Here is a 10,633-nt window from a genome sequence, read left to right as displayed (position 1 = left end):
TGTATGAAAGTCACAGTTTGTGTAACAGATAAACAGACCAGCCTGAAATAGAAGTAAAGATTTATGATGGCACACTGCAATTACATATATTTCTAAAGACATACATTGCCATGAACACAAGGTACTGTACTGTAGCACAAACAGTTGCAAAAAACCAAGTAGGATATACAGGCAGTCCCCGGGTTACGACGGGGGTTCCGTTCTTGAGGCGCGTCGTAAGCCGAAAATCGTCGTAAGCCGGAACGACACTTGGAAATATGCCTTAAACTAAGAAAAAGTTAGAGACCTTTACCTGTGTGACATGCAAGTATATTGCATGATGTGTAGTGTGGTTATTTCAATGGCAAAGGATGGTTCTTGAAGGTATAATTCTTTATTAAACTCTTGTGACACTATAAAGCACAATGTACTACACTTAATCCTTAGGTTAGATTATACACTAAACCACTATATATGCACTGTACACTTCGTAGTAGTATTTGTTAGATCCTGGAGTACACTAAAATCCCAGTCTGGTAGCTCTGGGAAGGTAAAAAAGTATAACACAATTGTACAAAATACTACACAAAGTCCTGAATGCAATATGTAAATTATAGATATCAAGAGTAAAAGAGTTAATGTATGTTAATTAATTCCTTACTTTTAGTTTATAATTCTTACTTTGAGTTATATCAAGAGTAAAAAAGTTAATGTATGTGAGTTAATTCCTTACTTTTAGTTTAAAGTTGTCCTGCTATGTAACCCTGGATGCACAAAGTCTTATGTGGCCCCATAGCCTACATCATTCAGGGGGTTCTGGAATGTACATTAATTAGCCTTACCAGTTTCAGTAAGGATACTCTTAGTAAGTATCTTGTTATGTCAAAAAATAAGTATCTATGCATAGTAAGGTTACTACAGCATAATATGCACCATACAGTGGTTAATATCAACTGGTATGCATTTATTGTAAATGATTGGTCTACACCCCCACCCTGTTCAGCAGGGAGTGTACAGTATGTAATTCCATGAGGACCTTGATCACTTTATCCCATGTGAGAGATCTTGGTCACTTTTTTTTAGTATGTACGTATAAAACTTACTTAATGTATGTTTACTACTATATTGTTCCTTACCTTTAGTACAGTAGTACATAGTTTACAGTTGTCGTGCTATTAGTATAACCCTGGACAAAGTTTTATGTGGCCCGTAGCCTCATCATGGAGGGGGTCCGGTTTTCTGGAATGTACCAAAAAAGTATCAAAGTTAAGTCATATGTATGTAGTAGTAACCATACAGTAACAGTTACATCCATACGTACAGTGGGTTTATAACATGAACATATGTACATAATCAAACTTGGTTGGAAATTCCTGTAAAAAAAGTTATGTACGTATGTAATATGTACTACTGTATGTAAAAAACCTTACTGTTTCATACTTTGTTACACTACATGTTACATGTGATACGTATACTTTCCTGAAGGGTTTTTTCCATCCAAAAATGGTGCTTCTACTTGTAGTTATCCCTTGATGACACTTGTAGTAACAACCTGGAGTTGTGTGAAAAATGTTGGTTCTGGAAGGGAAAAAGTAACAAAATTAGTGTACAAAATATACACTACAGAAAGTTGTGAATGCAATATGTTATTACTGTAGATATAAGTCCCACGTTGGCCGAGTGGACTTCGCACTCGGCTGCTAATTCGGTGGTCCGAGTTCGATTCTCGGCCCGGCCAACGCGGAACCAGAGAAATTTGTTTCTGGTGATAGAAATACCTTTCTCGATATAATGTGGTTCGGATTCCACAATAAGCTGTAGGTCCCGTTGCTAGGTAATCAATTGATTCCTAGTCATGTAAAATATATCTAATCCTTCGGGCCAGCCCTAGGAGAGCTGTTAATCAGCTCAGTGGTCTGGTAAAACTAAGATATACTTACTTACTGTAGATATATCAAGAGTACTAAAAGAGTTATGTATGTTAATTAATTCCTTACTTTTAGTTTAAAGTTGTCGTTCAATGTAACCCTGGATGGACAAAGTCTTATGTGGCCCCATAGCCTACATCATTCAGGGGGTTCTGGAATGTACAAAAAATAATTTTGTCAGTAAGTACTCATGCATAGTAAGTTACATACAGTAATATGCACCATACAGTGGTTTAATATCACATATAACATGTAGTATAAAACTTAATTTAGAAATTCCTTACATAACTTACCAACTTTTAGTGAGTCTCAAAGCTGTTACCTAGGTTGTGGGAGATGGAGGTGGAGGTGTAGAGCATTCATGATAAGGATGCATTCCAAACCTAACTTCAGTGTGCTTTATCACAGATAACAGGCTAGGATGATGGGCAGTCTGGAATGAAGAATTAATATTAAGGACAGTATGTAACCACTTAGGTGTACAAAATTTATTGTACGTATGCAAACATTAAACACAACTGAGATTTCCTTACCTTCAGTAAAATGAAGACATGTAGGCTTATGTAAGTCACAGGTGCATGCCAGTCTGAATGATAATGTAATAGTACATATGATTATATAGTATGTATGTTACATACATAACATGGTTATTACATATGTAATAATAAAACATTAATAAAAAAAAATGTCCTTACCAAATTCTAGTGGTTGGCTTGCTTACTGGATGGCCATATGGTACATGAGAGTGGGTGGCTGGGGCTATGGAGTGGGATGGCAGGTGCTTGGGAGTCTGGAAATGATAAAAAATATATAAAATGATAGTTACTACTACTGTAACTACTGCACATGTTATTACTGTTTTGACATATGTAGTGTGTAATACGTATGTTCAATATAAAAAATGATATTGTTATGATACAATAAAGTTTGTTCATACTTACTGGCAGATATATATATGCTGTATTTTCTGAAGTCCGACAGAATTTTAAAACTTCCCGACACACGCAGTGGTCGGCCAAGTGGTTAGTACCCATTCCCGCCGCTGGGAGGCGGGTATCAGGAACCATTCCCCATTTTCTATTCATAATTTTTATTTCCACTGTCCCCTGAGGGGAGGTGGGTGGTACTTGATTATATATATCTGCCAGGTAAGTATGAACAAACTTTATTGTATCATAACAATATCATTTTGTTCATGAAACTTACCTGTCAGATATATATAGCTGAATCCCACCTTTGGAGGTGGGGAAGGGACAGAATAGAAGGATTTTGGGAAACAAATGCATGCAGATGATTTACATCTTGGTTCCACCTGTTAGCATAGCTGGCTTCGTGGTTACTGCCACGTAAGTCTGCTTGTGCTACTAAGAGTTGCCAGCGAGGTAGAGACCTATATAGCTGGTGCACTCCAGATGATCTGTCAACAGGGGCGAGACCACAACGTGACTAGACATATTGACCATACCATGAGGGCTAAGAAGTAAAATAAATATATATATATATAAATATATATATCACCACCTGACCAACCTAGCCAAAGTTAAGGTGTGTTAACTAAGGCTTAAGAGTTAAGAAGTCGCCGTTGTCGGCGACTCAACAACTAAATTAAGAGCTCTTCCTAACCATTTTCTACAGGATAGGATGAGTGGTACTTCTTGCCCCAAGCCCCCAAGATTGTGTCTGCAGACACGTATGGCCCTAGCGAGCAGCAGATCTCATATGCCATCTTCACATCTCGCAGGGAGTGTGAAGTGAACACAGAGTTGCTTCGCTAAAAACATGGTACTCAGGATGTTGCTGAGTGCCATGCTCTGTTGAAATGCTTCCGAGGCCGCGCCCTCACCTCGTGAGCATTCAGATAAAAGATTTCAAATCTTTGTGCAAACACAATGAAGGAGCATTTTTGAAAGAACTCCTTAACACTAAAGCCAGGCTGTTCTTCGATATGGGCAAGTCCTGGTCTTTTTCGGAACACTGCAGATTGCCCGATTGACTTCGACTTTCTTGAGTTTATGTAGATAAAACTTGAGAGACCCGACAGGGCACAGGACTCTCTCTGGCTCCTGCCCACTAACTTGTGCCATCCTTGCTTCCAAGCTCCTGGCCCCCAAGGACAAAACGGGTTACCATTCTTAGGCCACAACGGAAGGGTTAGAGAGCACACCGCCTTGTGTTCTCTAAAGCCAAAACTTGTGACGATGGCTTAAAATCTCACTAACCCTCTTTGTCGTATCTAGGGTGGTTAGAAGAAGGCCTTCCTGATCACATGCAAGAAGTTTAACAGGTAGGAGAGGTTCGAATGCTTTGACATCAAGAACTTCAGACTACGTCTAAGTTCCATATTGAAAGCTTCGATCTGGACATGCACAGTCAGTCCGTCTGTACTAAAGTCAGGTGACCGACCAGTTGACCAGTCAGACGAATCAAGGACAGCAAGGCTGTACCCTGAAGACCATAAGGCATATTCTTCGCTGAAGGATGAGTGTCTGGACTGCCTGGGCGATTCAATCTAAGCAAACCTTGGGGTGTATCAACGCAACCCAACGTCGTCAGCGAATCAAACTCCTGACTCGAGCTTCTGGTGCCAGGAGAAAGGAGCGAGGAGCAAAAAGGCTGATTCAGTCCCGAAGGAAGAATGCCTGACAGTCCAACCTGGTCTCATGTTACACGATCATCGGGGGTGTATAAACGCAACCGACTTAGTCACAAGAAACTCAGGGCTACTATATGTCGCCTGATCTCGCACGAGTGTCTGACTCCGAGAAAACAGGTGAGACAAAAAGTAGATGGTGAGCGAGGTTCGAGATTCCACAGAACTCAAAGATCGTGAAGGGCTTTGTTGTTTGACAGACGCAAATCTCTGAGCCCAAAGGCCGTCAACAACATATTTGCGTATTCTTTAATAGTTGTGACTGCCAGCTTATCCCATTCTTCAGACGGAAATGGAAGACGGTAATCTTATTCCTGTCAACATCTCGATAGCCTGACGTAGTCAAGACTCAGAGCGGAGAGGTTATAGGTACCTTTCGAGTTAGAGTAGACCGACTCTCTCGGAAAAGGTCCTTGGAAAGTGAACTAGGAAGTATGTGACCTCTGTAATCAGGATCCTGAAGGCCAAACATGGGGCGATCAGCGTCATTGTCGCTCCCTGTGACGTTCATAAATCCTCTTATTACATTCCTAAGCGAGTTGAAAAAAGGGAAAAGAGACTAAATATCCATCCCCGTTCAATATCATAGGATGGCGTTTAATGGTACCGATCCGGATCGAGAATAAGGGAGCAGAGAAGAAGAAGCCTCTTCGTCCTCAAACATATCGAAGAGAAGAATGAAAGGGCGTCCCTAAAGTCTCCACAACTCTCAACTTACTTCTAAAGAAAGATTCCACTCGGAAGTCAATAGTTGCTGCCGTCGATCGAGAACGATTCGTACGGACTTTCGCAATCCGGTAACGAACCTCTAGAGGATCGTTACATTCTACGCCTGTTGTTATAATAGGCTTTCTCGTAAACTCGAACAGGGACCGAGAGAAGATACTTCTTAAGATATGAGAGAGCTGTGGAATATCAGAGTTGATCTGGACCCACTGGTTCCCAAAAACTCGTACGAGGACTGGAGGGACTACCGAATCGCTTTTACTTCTTTCAGATTAAGATCCAGGACATCTGAAACCCTATCCAGATGTCGGCACCTTCTTTCTATCACCTCAGGTGATAAACGCACTGAGAGATGTTCAGAATCATTCCTAGATCTTGAATAATATTTCAGTTTCCCGGTAGGAAAAAACTGTGGTCTGAATTGCAGTCTATTCGGGGGAAACAAACTTCTTCAGGAAGGAAATGGTCCCCAGCAAGCTCATCCATTCCCTCCCCGAGTATGCTTACTTCCCTAATAAGGCTGCGCTTTGCCTAAGCAGGAGAGCATATAAAAGTGCAATGTTGCGGTAGACTCGTAGTTCTATACCGTGCGGTAACGAGCACCGAAAGGATTAAGAGATAACTCTGTTGAACATAGTAAGGCAAAACGAATGCAACGTTTATTCATTCACGTAAGAAATCCCCTCAATCTTAGGCTAAAGTCCGTGATTGTAGGGCAGAGTTACAGTTAGTCAGTCAATCCCGCAGGAGAGACGTAACCGCCAGCACAGAGATACGGTTAGTCAGTCAATCCCGCAGGAGAGAGAGACGTAACCTACGCGCATGACAGCGCCCGATCTGTTACTGGCTCGGTTGGACTGGAAGACAGACACAGCGTGACAGCAGCAGCCAGCAGCTTACGAACGTAGTCCTCTTAACTTTATGTCTGGGTTGCCAGCTACCCTATTCTACGAAGAAATAGTCCGTTATTTTTTGAGCCGAAAGACTCTCAAGCTGGTATATTTAAGCGAAACAGAAAACGCTAAATATATAGATGCGTTTTGTGTCGTCAGAACACTACCATACAACGGTAAAAGATAAATCGGGAAAACTCCTGGAAGGCTGCAGGAGTAACGATTAAATGTCCTTAAAATAGACAATGACCTCTCGGTTGCCATCCGAAGAGGTAACTACAGCAAGCGTATATGACTTGAACAACCAGAAGTAAAATAACGCAGGCAAAATATGAAATTATATCACAATAAGTTTGTTCATACTTACCTGGCAGACATATATATAGCTGAATTCGGAAATACAGCTACATACATATCTGACAGCAAGTTTCATGAACAAAACTTAAGAGATCGAAGCAGTCAGCTCAATCTTCTTATGTTACTGGACATAAGCGTTCATTGACGTAGTCTACAAGTCTATTCTTGTACGAGTCTGCGATGACGAATGAGAGCTCTTCCGAATCTTGTCAATAAGAGCTTATTCGCTTACGCAATATCAAGTTAATGAGTTTGCAATGATAACTAACCCAATACGGGACAAAGATAATTTTGTCAATGAGGGGGATACCCACTTTTGGGACAAACGAGTATATTTTTGTCAATGAAAGGGATCCCCCACTTACTTGACAAAACGAAAGTTATAGTGTCAATGGGGGAAAGTCACTGAATTGACAAAACGTTAATCCAGGGAGTTCAAGCATTTAATTTTTTTTCGATTCCCGTCTCAAACGAGGAAGGGGCAAGAATCATGTTTAAGAGACTGGGCTTACGGCAGGTTAGAACGACGATGTTGAAATTCGGCAGCGTAGTCCCGACTAGAAACTAACAAAAATCTATCATCTGAAAAAACCAAATTTCAGATGGGCTAAAAAGCTTGCAAATTATCCTGGGAAGAGGAAGAAACTCTCCAACCGCTTCCTCTCCCGTATCACAACTAATGCCTGCTAAAGCTTAAAATTTATTGGCAGTATGGCAAAGGAAGTCCTGTCTTGCGCTTTCCTGAAGAGCGTCCTTTTGATGAGTGCCTTTGCAAGAATCCCACTGAACGTTGCCGAGAGTCCTGACGTGCAGGACATCGAGCCTTATTATAACCCGTAACCCGTACTGCCTTATCGCAAAGTCTTGACTGCGGTAGTGGCAACTTAAATTTATTGGCCGAATGGCAAAGGTTGCGGTAGAGCAAACGAGATCTTCCCTTGAGCTTTCCTTAACTCCATCCACCTATGCGAAAAGCAATATTAATTGACAGAGACCTCTTGAATTCACGAAACCCGATGTCTTGCTGGGTTTCGAAGAAGAAGTTGTCTGTTCACTTTAAACTTCCTCGAAGCACTGCCTACTTCACATTCTTTGCAGGTGAGGTGGAAGGTATCACCGGAGGTAGAGGTAAACATTCTTTAGGCCCATATCTGAAACAAGAGCTTGAAGAGTTCAACAGAAACGTTCAGCCAGGCGACACACCTGGGTGCGCTGGTGCACGCTCGGCGTCCACTGGCGCGCGCTCGGCGTCCACTGGAACGCGCTCGGCGTCCACTGGAGCGCGCTCGGCGTCCACTGGAGCGCTGCTCGGCGTCCACTGGCGCGCACTTGGCGTGCACCCGCGCGCGCTGGAGTCCATCCGAGCGTCCCGGGCGTCCGCTCTCAAAAGCTTCCTGCTACTATGACTTCTTTTACGTATTTCTCGGTGGAAAGACGGACACGAGTTCAGGCGACGTTCGCCTTCTTACTTCTCACTGAAACGCATAACGAGAGAGAGAGAGGACGTGAAGCGTCCTCTTCTATAAAGCTTCTATTTAGAGGGCGCGAGTCCTTCCGAAAGCTCCAACCCCTGCATGGGGAGGACGCTTCGGAGGACGAGAAGCAATCTTTCAGGATTCGTGCACGCGCACGCACTTTGGCAGTCTGGGGATTTTCATCAGAACTGCCGAAGGCACGCCAGTATCGGTGGGGGTTCCTTGTAACCCTCCTTAGGCTTTCGACATGCTCCTCCCCGGGTCCTGGGAGTCAAGCAGAGGTCCCGGCCTAGAGGCGAAACGAGGCCGATCTGACGCACCCTCCACAACACAAGGGGTATCACTGCACTTCACTTTACTCTCTAAAACAAGCACTTTCGATTCTAAGATACGAATCGAAAGAGTATCAGAGGGAAAAAGGGTAATTCCTCTACAGACACTGCTTAGGGCCCGAAGGCAACACTGCAGGGTTAGGAGTAACAATTACAGAAGTAGCACTTCACAGAACAGGAAGGAGAGCGAGCACCTCTCGTAGACTATCATAGCCCCTATACGTTACATACTACAGGGAATTTAGGCAAAATAAAGTCTACGAGGTAGCAGTTTCACTGACCCTTGACTTTTGTTACTGATTAATTGCGTACATACGAATCGTACGTCTTCCTTACGGAATTGATGACAAAGTCTCACACTCCTTACATGACAAATCTCAACAAAGAAGCAAGACCCATACCCCTCGTACATACCAAGTGCGGATCTACCGAAGCTTTCGGTACCACACCCTATCTTTGCAGACAACCCCGTCTGAAACTAGCCTAAACTAGATTCAGATATTTTATGCAAAAATGAATCAAATTCAAATCAATTTAAGATAGCGTATGCCTAGCCACAAATCCCACAAATCCAAGTAAATAAATCAAAAGACATTAGGATACTTAGCGGCAATGAAGTTTCCAAAATCCTAAGACGGAGGTACTGAAAACAGGTGTTTTCAGCACCAGCGACAGAAAAATTATGAATAGAAAATGGGAATGGTTCCTGATACCCGCCTCCAGCGGCGGGAATGGGTAACTAACCACCATGGCCGACCACTGCGTGTGTCGGAAGTTTTTAAAATTCTGTCGGACTTCAGAAAATACAGCTATATATATATCTGACAGGTAAGTTTCATGAACAAAATGAGAATTCTTTTACCTGAAAGGAATGGGAGAGGTGATACTACTCGTATCAACTGATTTGGGCTCTGGAGAGGTGATACTCGTATCAACTGATGAGGGAAACATCTACATCTGGAAAGAAGATATGGGTACATAAATACTATTATAAGGTGGATGTAATTGTAGCATATGTACACTTTTAATAAAACTTTCTATTAGCAATTTATAAAACATTTTATACAAATTTGTTAAGGATTCCTTACCTGATGTATAGGCGATGCATCAAAAACCATGGAAAGGCTCAGGGTCATCTGGGTCACTGTCACTATCAAAGGGGTCTGAAATGAAAAAAAAAAAAAAAATAATAAGGTTATGCAACATCAAACACATTGTACCACTATGTAAGTTAGTGTAGCGTATGTAGTAGGGTGTAAACAATTTCCAACATGAAAATGAGAAAATGAAATTGCTTACCTGATTGTACAGGTGGGCGGGCTGTATACAGAGGGTCCAGGTACAGGGGGATCTGGAACTGTCACAGGTAGTACAGGGATATCTGGAACTGTCACAGGTAGTACAGGGAGATCTGGAACTGTCACAGGTAGTACAGGGGATCTGGAACTGTCACCACTTCTGCAATAAAATTACAAATGATGAAAATTAATGAAGTTACAATTTACTCTTACATTTAGTTGTTACATTAAAAAATTAACACTTTTAATATGTACACTATGTAAACACATAAATTAGTAAAACAGTTCAGAATTCCTTACCAGGACTAGGAGTGGGAGGTGGTGGTACTGGAGACTTGTGAAAGAAAGTGTCAAGCCTGGACTGCACACTTCTCTTCGTCTGCTTCTCCTTCAGGGTCTCCTTGTAGAAAGTCACCAAATCCATGATTCCTCTCTTGATTTTGTCAAACCTAGAAACGTTAGGGTCTTCTGCCTCAAAAGAAGCCAAGGCTCTCTCCAGATGAGTAAAACCCTCTGACAAGCCTTTCACAGTTAATGACCTGGGTTTTGGCTCTGGTGCCGCCTCCTCTTCCTCAATCATTTGTTGTTCAAGTTCTAGTAAGTCCTCTGCAGACAATTCCTCTCCATGGGAGCCAGCAGCTCTGTTACTCATCAGGTTCAAGATCTAGTTCAGCCTCTTGCTTAGCCCTACGATCTTCCTCGTCACAGTCTCGACGTCTTCTGCCTGGTCAAAGCCTTCAAAACTGTGCACAAACTGTGGACACAGTTTCCTCCAGGCCCCATTTAAAGTGGTCGTCTTCACCTCGTCCCAAGCACTTGCAATGTTCTTCACTGCATCTGCAATGTTGTAGCCCTTCCAGAATTGCTTCAGTGTCAACTCCTTGTTAGCTTCTATGGCCCTCAAAGCAAAACGTATGGTCCTTCTAAGGTAGTAAGCCTTGAAATTAGCTATTACTACCTGGTCCATTGGCTGTATCAGCGATGTGGTATTGGGT

At 42.4% G+C, this 10,633-nt stretch overlaps 1 long non-coding RNA gene across 1 annotated transcript; it reads right to left on the bottom strand.

Annotated features, from left to right (window-relative positions):
• Positions 1 to 1,418: 1,418 nt before the first annotated feature.
• Positions 1,419 to 2,336, bottom strand: LOC135222157 (uncharacterized). The gene is made up of 3 exons (XR_010316178.1): positions 2,201 to 2,336; positions 1,977 to 2,059; positions 1,419 to 1,557 (listed from the first exon to the last, which is right to left on the bottom strand). It is a non-coding gene; the product is annotated as an uncharacterized LOC135222157 (long non-coding RNA).
• Between the last annotated feature and the right edge of the window lie 8,297 nt (positions 2,337 to 10,633).

Source organism: Macrobrachium nipponense, chromosome 3, assembly GCF_015104395.2.
Source record: "Macrobrachium nipponense isolate FS-2020 chromosome 3, ASM1510439v2, whole genome shotgun sequence".
In the NCBI taxonomy this organism is placed as follows: Eukaryota; Metazoa; Arthropoda; class Malacostraca; order Decapoda; family Palaemonidae; genus Macrobrachium; species Macrobrachium nipponense.
The sequence above is the reverse complement of the archived record's forward strand: the minus strand, read 5'-3'. Positions and strand labels throughout refer to the sequence as shown.